Source organism: Doryrhamphus excisus, linkage group LG10 (assembly GCF_037039965.1).
Source record: "Doryrhamphus excisus strain RoL-2023G ecotype Guam linkage group LG10, RoL_Dexc_Guam_v1.1, whole genome shotgun sequence".
Lineage (NCBI taxonomy): Eukaryota > Metazoa > Chordata > Actinopteri > Syngnathiformes > Syngnathidae > Doryrhamphus > Doryrhamphus excisus.
The window spans coordinates 1,777,171-1,790,131 of NC_136366.1; positions in this window are offsets into that span (position 1 = coordinate 1,777,171).

Genomic DNA, 12,961 nt, shown 5'->3' on the forward strand with positions numbered 1-12,961 from the left:
ATACAGTAGTCCCTTACAATATCACCTGTTGGTTATCGCAGAAATTAATTAATTCATCATCAAATTATTACTCATGAAGTCAGCCATGGCATGTCCCACATGAAAGAGTGAAATAAAAGTTCTCTCGTTCACTGTGGAAGTGGTAAGTTTGTGGCTTCTTAAGGTTACAAAAAATACATTTGAAACTAACTGGTTAGCTCGCTAACATGCTAGTTTGCCAGCAGCATAAGAATTCAACAATGTGTTAGAAACCAACAATATGAATTTAAAGGTGACTATAGGTTTGTTATTTTTTGTCTACAGGACTCTAATAATGTTAAAAAATGCATTTTTTTCCATCATTCGGTTTTTCCAGACCCGACCATGAAAAGTGGTCTCTCGTTCACTGTGGAAGTGGTAATTTTGTGGCTTCTTAAGGTTACAAAAAATACATTTGAGGCTAACTGGTTAGCTCGCTAACATGCTAGTTTGCCAGCAGCATAAGATTTCAACAATGTTTTAGAAACAAATAATATGACTTTAAAGGTGACTATAGGTGTGTTATTTCATGTCTACAGGTCTCTAATAATGTTTTAAAAAAATGCATTTTTTTTCATCATTCGGTTTTTCCAGATCCGACCATGATAAGTGAATTTAGGATTCAATAATAATAAACAAATTATTTTAAAATTCCCAGTAACATTCCCGTGTGGACAGGAACAGGGCCAGACCAGTGCTGCTAGCATAGCAAGCTACCAAGCAAGCTAGCCTCTCCAATTAATGTATAAACTTAAGAAAAAGTTTAAAATGGAGTGGGTAAGAAGGGCAAAGTAAGAAGTCATAAAATTACCACTTCCCCACAAATTAGGAGAATAGATTTTTTCACTCTATCATATTGGACATGAATGTGTGTCTGGTTTGCTATGAATTGGACTGTGAGCCTGCACAGTAATATGCCATTTAGATATTTGAGACGAGAGATCTGGAAGATGATGAATAGATACTTGTGGGTTAGCTCAGTGGGGGGCAGGGAGAGGACAGTGGGTCTGAACGAGTCAACAAAAGATTAGGTTCATTTGCATGACTCCATGTTGGATCAGCGTATTTGTTGGGGATATGACAAAAATCTCACTTTGTCTACAGATTTACACTTTAATCAGCACTTCAGTTGATGATCAGACAGAATAAACACACTCACAAAGATAAAGTGCGGGAATTCAAAAGATCAATATGACAATGTTTGTTAATGCCCCCCCACCCCCCACTTTCTTCTTCTTATCTTCCCTCTTCTTTTCCCCCGCATATTGAAGTAATAATGACCAGTGATTTTATGTCAAGCCTTATAATAGTGGAACCTTCAAAATTCAACCTCTCCGGAAGTCTTGATATCCGGTATCCAATTCTTCTTCACTGTTTGATGATAACTGCTTGAGGGAAACGTGCCTCTATGCAGCTCTGGGATGGAGCTGACCCCTGACCCATGACCGCAATCTGCACAATCCGAGCAAGAGGAAAAGAATGCAGATTTACCCTGTAGACAACTTGAGATTTATGTATTTCATTAAAATATATATATTTTCTCTTTGAGCACCGTTGGGTTGTTGAGCTGCATAAGCAAGGCCTCACGCAGCGCCCTGTTGCTGCTGAGGTTGGACACAGTAAGACAATCATTTGAAAAGTCTTCAAAGATCCGTAGGGTTATAAAACAAAAAATCAAGTGGTAGACCCAAAAAAATGCCACCGGCCCTGCACACCATTCACACTCACATTCATACCTATAGAACATTTGGAGTCCTCAATTAACCTAACAAGTTTTTGGAATGTGGGAGGAAACCGGAGTACTTACGCACATGCAAACTGCGGAAAATCGAACTCAGGTCTTCTCGATGTCCTGTGGGCTACATGCTAATAACGGCCCCAGGTCAATAACCATCAGAGAATGGCTTTAAGAACAAAAATCTGGCTTCGAGGGCCTTGTCTCTTGCAATGTCATCAAATTTATATTTGGAATTTGCCATTATGATTTGGGCTGCTTTTTTTCTTCAATGTAACGATGGAGCTAGGGAGCTTCAGCTTGTGCATGAGCGTCAAACGGCAGCTGGCTATGTGCAGATGTTGCAGGGATCATTCCACGTAATTTCAATATGACAACGGTGCATGACAAAGGACTTCTTCCAGAGGAATATTCTCACTATTTTGAACCATCTTGTGTGTTCCCCTGATTGAAGTCCAATTGAGAACATTTGGGGATGCATGGCAAGGGACGTTTACAATAAAACACAATATAATTACGGTCTTTTTTGTATTTTAAACAGCTGGTTGCCAACAATTGAAGGCAATAATTTGACTTTTTTGCAGGTAAAAATACTGATTGTAGCTCAAAGACTCAATGGAAAAGAAAAACCTTTTTAGTAAAGGTTCCACAACATATTTACGTTCTGGAGGAGTGGTCAGAATTTGCAGGAAACAATAACCGCTTACTTGGCTTGTGTATATATTTGCCTCTGCATTCATCCTCATGCATTCAGCAACTGGTGTGAAGGAATGTGAAGGAATTCAACTCCAGTAGCGCCGAACCCTTAAAGATTTACTTCCCGTCTCCCTTCATCCCCCTCCTCGATTTCCCTTATTCTTCCCTTTCACCTCTTCATTATATCACCCTTGCACCACCTGCCTCAGAGAAACAGCTGCAGAAGACATTATGGACCGTGTGAGTGACCACAACATCAAGAGGGGAAAAAAAAGCATGTGAAAAATTGAAAAACTGAAAATGTGATACAACGGCAGGGAAATATCGTCCTCTCGTAATTATTTACGTCTGGCCTGAAAACAAAAACCTAAAAACGTAATATCGGCAACATCTGGCTCGCAGATCTACTTCATGGTTTACATGAGAGGACTGATTAAAAAGGGCAGCGTTCATATGCATTTGAACATCCCACCAGAATGTGGAACTCCATGTTATTTCATTGCCATCTGAGGGGTCATTTCACAGTTTCTCAATTTCAGCATCGCCTTGCTCATCATAGTAAATTACATTTCTTGGAAGAGAAAAAAATATACACTAAAAGCCACTCAGGCCAAGCTCCAATTTTAGATTAAAATCACTCCCCTCCAATCATCTATATTATTTTGGGCATGTACACTTAAACATTTGGCTTTTGATTTATGAGCGCATTTGCAGAGTTTGTTGTGTGTGTGTGTGTGTTTGTGTGTGTGTTCACATATATATATGTATATGTGTCCATATTCTCATCCATGCCTGCCACGCACGGGCTGCAGTGTACATATAACCTTCACGGTGCAGTTGCTGCAATAACGTGACTCCAAGCCGCCGGCGTAACTGACTTCCTTTGCATAATAAACACCCAATTATGAACCTATGTCATTATATCATTATAATTACAAAATGTTGAAATGTTAGTGTCATCCATGACTTGGGGTTGAAACTAATTACTCATATTTTTCTGTCTTTTTTCCTTTTGTGTGTTTGAGCTCGGAATTGGAGTGTACCGCTGGCGCCAAGGAGATGCTGTGGGACGTACTGTACTGCAGAGCTTCCAGTGAAAGCCACCATGGAGTTGCATCATGGGATATGTGGGATTAAGGATACTTAAAATGTGCAAGGGAATACAAATCAAGATATATGGTGGAATGCAGCTGTTAGATATTATTATTATTACGCTTTTAAATGCAATGTAGGCAATGCATTGTCAGTCGAATGATTCCTCATCAGGATTATTGGAATACATATACTTTGATGAAGTACAAAAGTATTGCAGATGCATGCTGTAATGGGGGAAATCAGTAGTTCCTGCTATGAGATACGTGACATGTTTGTAAACACAAGTTGTCCTCAGGTTACAGGTTCCTAGACCGTGATGTTTTGGTGCAAGCCAAGACTTGCTTACATAAATGAACCCTGAAGTCACTCACGCTGTACACGGAACACATGAAGGGCATATAAAATACAGTCATAAAAAGCTGAGACAAAAGAATGAAATGAAAGAGTAATAAAAGGAGAACAACTTACTTTTATCCCTGTGGTTGTCTTGCAGGCTTTTTGAACGTCCCAGATTAGTCTGGAAATCTGGATAAGCTCCTCTTCTTCTCCTTGTAACAGCACAGGTCAGCATTCAGTCAACTTTTTATAAATTTTAAAATTTTAAAATTTTAAAATTTTAAAATTTTAAAATTTTTAAATTTTTAAATTTTTAAATTTTTAAATTTTTAAATTTTTAAATTTTTAAATTTTTAAATTTTTAAATTTTTAAATTTTTTAATTTTTAAATTTTTTAATTTTTTAATTTTTTAATTTTTTTAAAGAAAATATTTAATATTGGAACACAAGACAATATTAGCGGCGCATGCTACATTCTTGTGTTGCGCATGTTCTAGCGCAATCTGTAACTGTAACTGCCAACGCATGCCATCAAAACAAAATTCTTGTGGGGTTAGCACGTTAAAAGGCTTCAATTCGGTATTTGAAGAACAAGCAATTGACGGAAAGTCGTAGGATTATAAGGCTCACATTGTAATCATCAGTGAAATGGTAGCTAACGTAGCCATTTGGCTAACACCTGCGCGGATGTGTGTGACGGTCAGAATGCTAAGCTAATAAAGCTAACATAGAACTCCAACAATATATTCTCACATCCACCATTTCCTTAAAGGAGGTATCTCCTCTGGTTTCAGTTTCAGCAGTGATATATGCTCTCTTCAAATATCCATACATCCATTTTCTATGCCGCTTATCCTCACTAAGGTAACAGAAATGTGTTGGAGCCTATCCCAGCTGTCTTCGGGCAAGAGGCGGGATAGACCCTGGACTGGTGGCCAGCCAATCACAGGGCACATATAGACAAACAACCATTCACACTCACATTCATACGTATGGACAATTTGAAGTCGCTAATTAACCTAGCATGTTTTTGGAATGTGGGAGGAAACCGGAGTTACCTGAGAAAATCAAACCCAAGTCTTTCCATGCGAATGTGATTTTTGCTAAATTAAGATGTTTTTTTTTCAGTAACACTTTACAATAAGGTACACAAAATGTTAATGAGGAACGAACCTACAGTACCCAACACAACTACTCAGTAATTCCGTATTAGTTCGTCATTGGTTCCTCAGTAACTACTGTATTTTTGTGTGCCTTACTGTAAAGTTTTATATCATAAAGACAATATCACCTATCATAAATAAATGTATAGTTAGTCCATGTGATGTGTATCGGCCGATTTCAGTCTTTGATGATCGGTAGCACAAAACCGTAATCGGAGCATCGCCATAACAGATAAGATCAAAATGTTGTACATACCTTAGCTCAGGTACTTTAATGAGTATATTTTTCTTGGCATATGCTGCCCACAAAAATTCAGTATTTGTTTCTGTCATTGAGCTCGCTAACAACTGTGGTATTGTCTGAGCATATTTGCTCAGTGTTAATGATTGTGGAAGAGTGTACTTTGTGGCAGCGTACCGAATGTGGCTCCTTCATTAAAATGCTAACCAGGCCAGTCAGACAATGGGAGCTCTGTTTGTAGCATTGTCCTATTCATGCACAACTTTTATTGATTTTCATGCTTTTTCCTCTGTGTCAATCACTCTTCATCGCCCTCTTCCATTTGACTAAAACCACGAGCGCCCACAACACAAACACCAAGGTGCGTTTTGGTTGACCTGAAATCAGTTTTTAAACCCTCGCTTATGTCAGCTTTTATCGGGTAGCCATAACTGTGTCACCTTAAAAACCTTTCAACTTTGGATGAACCATGCAGTCATAAATCAGATTATGCACAGGCACACTGATGTTACTGAATTACCTTACATAAGCATGTATGAATGGATATGGGGGGGGGCATACTTACAGATCATAATATGCGAGGTGGTGGTCTCTCATCTTTATTTAACTCGGAACATAAACAATACCAGTATGCATGGTAAAATGCTGGGTTACATTAGCAACACACTCATACAGCTTCACTGGCATGCTCTGCTAAACTAAGCTAACAGAGCTAACTTCATTCATGCTCGGTAAGGCCAATTTTCTCCAGTGCAAACAGAGAGGCTGGGCCTGCATCACATGCAAAATAACCCACGATTAAATACAGTGGATTAATTTATCAAGGTCGGGTCTGGAACCAATTAACCACAATGAAGGAGGGGTTAGACAAGCAACATTACTGAATTCCACAAGCCAGGAAATACTATTTGTTCCCTTTGTAGTTAATACTTTCCACCAGGAGATGGCGGATATCAGTAACTTTAATCGAACCGATTGTATGCAAAGTGTAGGAGTTTATAGGCGTTAAACTGCAACATATACATGAGCCGATGCTTTGCTTAACCGCACTTACACAAGCTTAATTTTCACTTTCTAGAGGGGCACACCAACTGTTATATACTGTACTATCATTCTGGGCTCATTATTTCTGTATTAATGTAGAGTGCTGTGTTTGAAGGATTTTTAACAGAAACATATAAGAATATATATGTGTAGTCATATATACATGTATACTGTATATAGTTAATATTTTGGAAGTCATTATAGATAGAGACGCACAGTGACCGAGTGGTTAGCATGGAGGCCACACAGTCAGGAGATCGGGAAAACCTGGATTTGAATCTCTGTGTGGAGTTTGCATGTTCTTGCATGTGGGTTTAATTCGGGAACTCCGGTTTCCTCCCACATTCTAAAAACATGCTAGGTTAATTGGCATGTAGTTAAATGTGAATGTGAATGGTTGTTTGTCTTTATGTGCCCTGTGATTGGCTGGCGACCAGTCCAGGGTGTCCAGCATATGTTGGCGTTGCCGATACAAACTATTGTGAAAAAGCTCTTATGTTAAATGTAATACTTCAATCTTGACTTCCAGTACATACAACCTATGCTAAATATTGTACACACAAATACTGCACACAAGAAATATTCTTGTATTCTGGCTTAAATGCCAGGAAACGCTACAGCTCTGAAATAATCAGTTCAGTTTGACCGTGAGAGAGTCCGTGAGAGTCTCCAGCCTCGTTTCTTGTTCACCTGTCCCCAAGGATCAGTGCTGGACTTGAGACTGAGGCGGGTAAGATTTTTCAAGGAGGGGTGATTTAGAGAATGCGGTACCCCTCCAGAGACCGGTAATCTACATGTAGCGGCGTAACGAGGATCAAAGTCCTTGACACCAGTGGCTCCCTTGGGTCATGTAGCTCCGTATCCGAATGCCCCCCCCCTTCTCGACCAACATCACCCCTGCGTTCCCAGGCATCAAAGCTATTGATTGTGAAGGAGAAACAGGTGGAGAACCATATCGTGCATGTGTGTGGTTTGAACCCCCGGTCTTTCGGCATTGCAGCTGGGCATCTTATCTGGCTGCCACCACAATAAAAATGATGACGCTTCCTATTTTCTAACCGCCTCTTAAATAAAAGCAGGCCCTTCGTGCTTGAACTCATGTGAGTCACACACACACACACACACACACACACACACACACACATTACATATGCGTAACTTGAATTGTTAACGGCCAACTGTCATTCCACAGCTAAACGCACCGTTAATAGCATGTGCTCACGTAACAGACAATCCACTTGAAGTCCATCAATTGGGACAAAAAGAGAAAATGATGTAATGACTTTCTGGCATATATGGTAATGGTAATGGTAATGGTAATGGTAATGGTAATGGTAATGGTAATGGTAATGGTTTTATTTCATTTGAACATGCATCAGATTCCAATTGAGTGCATCCCATAATCAGTTCCCAGTTCCACATGTCCAAAAGGAGTAGGAAGAAGCAAAGCTTATTAAATCCTACCCCTCCATCTGGTACTTTTACAATCAGTAACTGTTACATTTGTTCACTTCCTGCTTTCCATAATACAGTTTAAGGTTTTTTTTTTTGTTTTTTTTTATAATGTACGTCATACCGAAGTAGGAGATGATATGACCATACAATTACATAATGGGTACCATAGTAACTGTATAGTGATGATATAATGATATATATAGCACATCATGACTGGTTCAAGACTCTTCATCTTTGTATTTATTAATTCATTATATTTATTAATTTATTTTTTAATTTTTAAATTTTTTTTTAAAAAGAATTTAAAAAATGTAATTTTTTCTTATTTTTTCTTTTTTTTTAATTAAAAAAAAAATTGTCCCATACCGAAGTAGGAGGTGATATGAGCATCCAATGCCATAATGGGTACCATAGTAAGTGTCAATATAGTGATATATATAGCACATCATGACTGGTTCAAGACTCTTCATCCTTGTATTTAGCAAACATCAACTGCTTGTATTGTTTCTTGAATTGGCTCATCGTTGTGCATTGTTTGATTTCCTTACTAAATTTATTCCATAGTTTGATTCCACATACTGAAATGCTATGGCTTTTAACGTAGTCTGATTCTTTGGTCTGTTGAATGATGAATTTCCTGTATAGTGTGTTCTTCTTCTTGCAAGCTTAGTAAGGCCTTTTGTCATCCATGGATGGTTGTTTTTCTTTTGCTTCTTTGACTTTTCTCTCCAGGGACAGTTCTTATCATACAGCTTCATATAAGTAAGTATGTAGAAAGTGTTCGTATGCTTCATCCATGTCTTTGGCACTGTACACACACTCCCATTTTTGTAGGTCCTTCTTGAAAGCGTTGACTCAGAACGTAGTCTTTGGACAGTCTTTGTAGTTTCCATTGGTCTGTTGTTGTCATGATGGTTATAAATTGTAAACACAGGAAGATGATCGCTGATGTCTTTGATTAGAAGGCCACTAGTGGTTTTGTTATCAAAATAATTGGTGAATATATTGTCAATTAGAGTGGCACAATGGTCCGTTATCCTACTTGGTCTGGTGATTTTGGGAAACAAACTTAAGCTGTACATTGTATCTATAAAATCGTCAATTACCTTGTTCTTGTGTGGATTCAGCAGGTATATAGATCTTATTAATATGTTATGAATGAAGATGAAAAACAGCATTCTGGAAAAGCGTCAGTATGTGAGTCCTGCGTCTACTTTGGCTGCCAATCGTGTCTTTCTTTCACATTCACAGATGCAAGTCCACAGGAACACACAACAGGGAAACCCCTTAGTTACCTACATTTCCACTTTGTAAATTACAGCCTGAATTATGGCCCCCACCAATCATGGCGTGCATCTGTCACCAGCCTGAGGATCATTGGTCTACTAGGATGCTTGCCGCCATGCAGGGCGGTCGGGGCGGATTTAAGGTGGTCATTTGCAGCTCAAGCCTATAGTTAAAGACCATGGGAACAGAAGGCGGCCATCTTGGCGCACTGCAGACCCTCAAAGAGCTCCTGGGGATTGCAGGGTTTTGAAAATGTAAATAGAGAATGCACATTGTTTCACATAACTGAAATTTTTTTTTGTTTATACAAAGGATATATTTATTGAGCACCGTATTATAAAGTAGCATGCATCCGAGTTGGCATACGCCAGATTTTTTTTATTGTACTTCTGAAAATAGAGCGCATAAAAACTTGTTCTGTTTACCCGCAAACTACGAGGTAGCGTTGTTCCAAAATGCAAGAGCACATATACAGATACAGTATATGTACGGTCGGGTTTGTGAGGAGCAGGAGAACCGCAGCGACAATTTAAATATTGTAATTTTAGATGTTATGCTACACATTCCCAAAATAAGTTAACTGATTTTTGATGATTGCTTCTGTCAATTTGAGGGGGGAATGTGTGGAGAAGAACCCTTTTATAGTACACTGTATATGTTATGCTCAACTCTGAAGGGAGAATTATATGAAGTGTTCTTTTGGTGGCAACAAACTTACATACTTGCTAATTGCTGTAGACTTTGTACTTTCATTCTGAGCTCTTTCATGCATATTGTACAGTACTCTAACCAAATATTTTTTTCTTATTTTTAATACAATTTGAAAACATTCAAAATTGTGTGATTATTGACTACTTTCCAACTTTCTTCCTTTAGGGCTTTTCCTATTCAGAACTCTTCTAAAGCCGTGAGATGATTCAGGGTGACGTGTGTACTGTACAGTCTGGTTCGATGGGTGTAGGAAGTCAGTACCGCTATCATGCAATCGAAGTGAGTGGGTTGCATGAGCCTGGTACCATGCCCACACATGTATGTCCCCGGTGAGTGAAATGTACGACATCCTAACATGAAGCGCATCTTGCATACGGCACTCACCATCTAAAAGCTACCAAACGCGTGGTTGTCACGAATCACTTGCTCCATAAGTATGAGACACTTACAACCCCTGTGATAACCCTATTTCCTAAAAAAAACTTTCCCCCAAATTGCGGTGCATGTGGTAATACGTATGTCGGGATTTAATTCCTGCTTAAATTCATTAATTCTTTAATCATTTTTGTACTGCGTATCCTCACGAGGATCGTGGGGGTGCTGGAGCCTATCCCAGCTGTCTTCGGGCGAGAGGCGGGGTACACCCTGGACTGGTCGCCAGCCAATACAGAACTGTTGTACTCCAGCAGCAACAGCTCACGTCACACCCTGTACTGGTCGCAGTAGTAAATACAATAACAGACAGATACAACAGAGCACCAATAGACTTCTCTAATACACCACAAGGACACAGAACACACACTGTCATTCATTCATTGATTCATTCATTTTCTACCGCGTATCCTCACAAGGATCGCGGGGGTGCTGGAGCCTGTCCCAGCTGTCTTCGGGCAAGAGGCGGGGTACACCCGGGACTGCTGGCCAGCCAATTACAAGGCACATATATAGACAAACAACCATTCACACTCACATTCATACCTATGGACAATTTGGAGTCGCCAATTAACCTAGCATGTTTTTGGAATGTGGGAGGAAACACAGAGATGACCGAGGGTGGAATCGAACAATGGTCTCCTAGCTGTGTGCTAACCACTCAACCACCGTGCAGAGAACTGCTTAAATTTACGGAAATAAAAACTCAATTGTTCTGATGTTCACACACCCTAAGCACGGCCCATTTTGCCAATCAGTGCTTTTCTGCTAAAACTAATTTAATCTTTCCACTCTTGAAGTTGCTGATTCAGTCGGCCGCTGAAAATATTTCCCTGTGTCATGTTTTCTGAGTTCATGTTTTGCATATTTCATCCCTACAACAGTAATAACCCTCAAACATCCAAATCTAACTGCATTATACTTGCACTCATAATACACATCATTATCAATCGGGGCTATAGGTTGTTTTTGGTGACAGGTGTTCATGAGTAAAGTTTCGGCGGTAAAGAGAAAGCGATAAGAAGAACCCACCGGGAGTGAAGTGTTGCTCTACATGTGCCAAATGGAATGACGAAAGAATGCCTTGCCCGTGTTTAGCAGGGTGCTGGGTGTGGGTGTGAGGTCAGGGGTGAGGCACTGAAGTGTTTGTGTTCGGGGAAGGTCTGGACAGGGTCAGAGGGTAAACCACGGCGTAAAGGGAGTGGGTTCAGCCAGTATAGAGTGTTGTTTGATGTTTGAAGATTTGTATGTCTTAGGGTGTGTGTGTGCTTGGTCGGGTGACTTTGCGTGATTGTGTGCGTTACAAGCCAGGCTCACTGGGAAATTGTATAAATAGGAAGTTGCACTAGGAAAGGTTGTTTATGGAGTCCAAATCAAAAGAAGACCACTGTGGTGCGGAGGTGACTGCTGTGTCAGCAATGTTTAACCGTGGCGCTGTTGTGACTGTGCACATGTGACTCGTTGTATCACATTGCAGCTACGTTACCAGGAAGATACCAGGAAGAAGACCGGCAAAAGGACAACTCGGGGATGACTGTGTTGTTTGTTGCTGTCGGCAGGTCAGTAAGATAACCACTGGCCTCTTGTCAGATCCCACCAAGTGGTTGGTTGACTTGCCTCTCCGACCTGCAGACACCACCCACCCACATCAACGCCACAGGCACACGGTGTTGACTTGTCAGGCATCTGGGTAATATCGCACACAGACACACACGCACGTAAAAATAATCACACAGACACTCCACTCCACAGGGATTCTCCACTTCAGTGCCAATAACCTGGAACTTTTCTTTCTTTTGTCACATCTGACTCTGTATACCGTCATCCCTCATTTATCGCTATTAATTGGTTCCAGACCCAGTCGTGATAAGTGAATTTCCTAGTCAAAACATAGAAAACATAGAAACATAGAAAAACTAGACATTCATTTTCTTTTGCTTATCCTCACGAGGGTCGTGGGTGTGCTGGAGCCTATCCCAGCTATCTTCGGGCGAGAGGCGGCGTACAACCTGGACTGGTGGCCAGCCAATCACAGGCCACATATCGACAAGACAGTTTGGAGTCGCCAATTAACCTAGCATATTTTTGGAATGTGGGAGGAAACCAGAGTCCCCAGAGAAAACCAACCCAAGAGTAGGATTGAACACGGGTCTCCTAGCTGTGAGGCCTGCACGCTAACCACTCGACAACCGTGCAGCCTGTGCGTGTCGCTTTAAATACCGTATATTTCTTTGTTCGAGACGGGGTCAGGGGCATTAAAGTCGGATACGCTATCCCGCCTTACGACCATGGAGGCTGGCTGGGAGAAGCCGCCCGCTGCGGCTGGGCAAGAGGCATTAAAGTCGGATACGCTATCCCGCCTTACGACCGTGGAGGCTGGCCGGGAGAAGCCGCCCGCTGCGGCTGGGCAAGAGGCATTAAAGTCGGATACGCTATCCTGCCGTGCGTCCACCGAGGTGGGTAGCCGTGGCCGGCCAATTTCCACAATGTACTTTTCAACTCCCCACGCTCTCACCCCTACCCTGCTATACCCTTGGGAGCTGGTTGCTTGCAAGGTTTTCCTGTGTGCATGCAGAAAATCATTTGAATAACAGTTTTCTTCCTTGGGCTTTGCGTTTCATCTGCGGGATGAAACCCCCCCTTACATTTCTTTGTAGAGAGGCGGTTAATGAAAACATGGCAGAACATCTGGCAGCAAGGTTGACGTAGTACGCTCAGTGCTCGATGCGGGATCTCTTCCTGTTTCCC